The sequence below is a fragment of the Megalops cyprinoides genome, chromosome 2 (genome assembly GCF_013368585.1).
Source record: "Megalops cyprinoides isolate fMegCyp1 chromosome 2, fMegCyp1.pri, whole genome shotgun sequence".
In the NCBI taxonomy this organism is placed as follows: domain Eukaryota; kingdom Metazoa; phylum Chordata; class Actinopteri; order Elopiformes; family Megalopidae; genus Megalops; species Megalops cyprinoides.
This window is the reverse complement of record NC_050584.1, coordinates 23,924,448-23,927,065: the sequence shown is the minus strand read 5'-3', so window position 1 is coordinate 23,927,065 and position 2,618 is coordinate 23,924,448.

The window sequence follows — 2,618 nt, the reverse complement described above, 5'->3', positions numbered from 1 at the left end:
AGTATATCCCCAAACAACCACAGTACAACAGGTCTGCCTCAACCTAAATACCCCTTGCCTCATTGTTTTGAATAGTGGGTGGCTCACTTACACCTGTTTCAATCCTTATATGATCCCTAAAGTGACTTTAAGCCCCCTTTAAGAGCACAAAACAGGTCATGAACTCATGGGGGTCAAATATGCTGGCCACATCTACATACAGCACAGAACTGGAATTTTTTTTTTTTGTTGGAGCTGAACGATTAATTACAAATATATAAATCAAGCCTTCATAAGTATGGTTGTTTCAAGGACTGTAAATGAAGTTTACTCAGGTGAACTGGTGCTAGATGAGATGATTTGAGTGGCTTGAAAGAATGAATGAAAGGACAGCAATGTAAAATGTGGTTCCATGTGTGCTCTCGTAAGTAGATCCTATGCTGCTTATTATTACATCACTGTCATTTAGCGGACACTCTGCGTTACAGTTTTTAAATGCCATCCATTTATACAGGGGGGCGGGGTTACCTGTATTACTTTTTCAACTGCTTCACCATTTCTGTCCTTCGCCAAATGGCAATAAAACGCTGTATATTCTGCTTAACACTCCACAAACATTACACTATTGTCATTTAGCAGATGTTCTTATCTAGAGCAACTTACACATGTTACAATTTTGACACGTTTTACATTTACACAGCTGGATAGTTACTGTGGAAATTGTGGGTTAAGTACCTTGACTGTGCACACAGCAGTAGTGCCCCAGTGGGGAATCTAACCAGCAACGTTTTGTTTATGAGCCTTTCTCCTTACCTCTATGCTACACTGCAGACCGTATGTTTACAGGGAGGAACTGCAGGGCTTTGGCAGGTATGCCTGATCAATGTCTTGTCAGTAGTACATTTTTTTTGCATTCAGCTGCTTGTACTCAGCTGTAAAACATTCATAGGCTAAAATCATCAGTTATATATTAAACAGTGTTATCCATTTATACAGTTGGATGTTTGGTCAGGCAATTGTGGGTTAAATACACTATATGGACAAAAGTATTCGGACGCCTGACCATTACATTGTAATGACATTATATTCAAATACATATACTTTAATATGGAGTTGGTTCCCCTTTTGCAGCTATAACAGCTTCCACTCTTCTTGGAAGGCTTTCCACAAGATTTTGGAGTGTTTCTGTGGGAATTTATGCCCATTCATTCTGTAGAGCATTTACGGGGTCAGGCACTGATGTTGGACGAGAAGGCCTGGCTCGCAATCTCCATTCCAGTTCATCCCAAAGGTGCTCGATGGGGTTGAGGTCAGGGCTCTGTGCGGGCCAGTCAAGTTCTTCCACACCAAACTCATCAAACCATGTCTTTATAGTCCTTGTTTTGTGCACTGGGGCACAGTCATGTTGGAATAGAAAAGGGCCTTCCCCAAACTGTTGCCACAAAGTTGGAGGCATAGCATTGTCCAAAATGTCTTGGTATGCTGAAGCATTAAGATTGCCCCTCACTGGAGATAAGGGGCCTAGCCCAAACCCTGAAAAACAGGTGCAGCCAAATACTTTTGTCTATATAGTGTACCTCACCTAAGGATACAGCAGCAGTGCCCCTACCAGGAATCGCATACAATAATTGCATTTATTTGCGAAATCTTCACTGTACGAAGTCATTAATGTTAAAATTTTGGTAGGCCTACTTTACAGCTTTTAGCAGTCTCCATGTAAGCCCAAGGTAAATGTTCAAGACGAAATGCGTTTGTTATTCAAATTGCATTTGTTGAATGGTTTACATTTTTATTTGCCCCTTTTTTTGCTTTGCTTAACTACAGCAATAAATGCCCGGCCTACACATTTCAGCATTCTGAATGGAATTACTGTCTACAACCATTATTAGCTCTCTTCCAATGACGCACAATATGTTTTTTTTTTTATTGTTAAATGATTATTCTATCAGCATGTTATTAACAAAATAAACGCTATACTGATCACGCCGTAAGACCATATACATTTCAATTGCACGTTAGAACTATTTTAGAATAGCACAACATAAATACATATTAAATTAAAATAATATTACAAAGCCGGCGTTCATAAAAAGTATCCTGGATGTCATTTGTTCGGTGTTGACTTTTCAAGTGTTCGATTTGTAGAGAGACACGAAACCGCATAAACGAGTATGATCCTCTTTTTAATTAAATTCAGCAATAAGACACTATAAAATATAGTTTTGAGAGTCGCAACATGCAGAGCAATACAATGTGTTTTATCTCTCAAATATCGCATTTACTTTAAAACTGGAACTTTGATCACAGTTTTGACCTTCCTGTATGACGGCCAGGAGATACTATGTTAATTTGGACAGAGACCGCGAGAAGCGCACTATTGTTGGTGCTGAAGTACATATGCCTCTTACAAAAAGCACATAATCCTCCTCCAATGTAATACCTCCTCCGGGCAAGAGAAAGGTGGAGAGGTGGAGAGGGAGGGGTGAGTAGAGAGAGAGAGAGAGACAGAAAAAACAAGTTAATCGTTTTAGAGGCCACTATAGGTGTGGTCTAGTACTGCCAAAACTGGATTCTTCCGTGTTTCACAAGTAGTCCCTGCGCGCTCTAGGACGAGGAAGGTGAGCGCGGTCGGGGCTCTC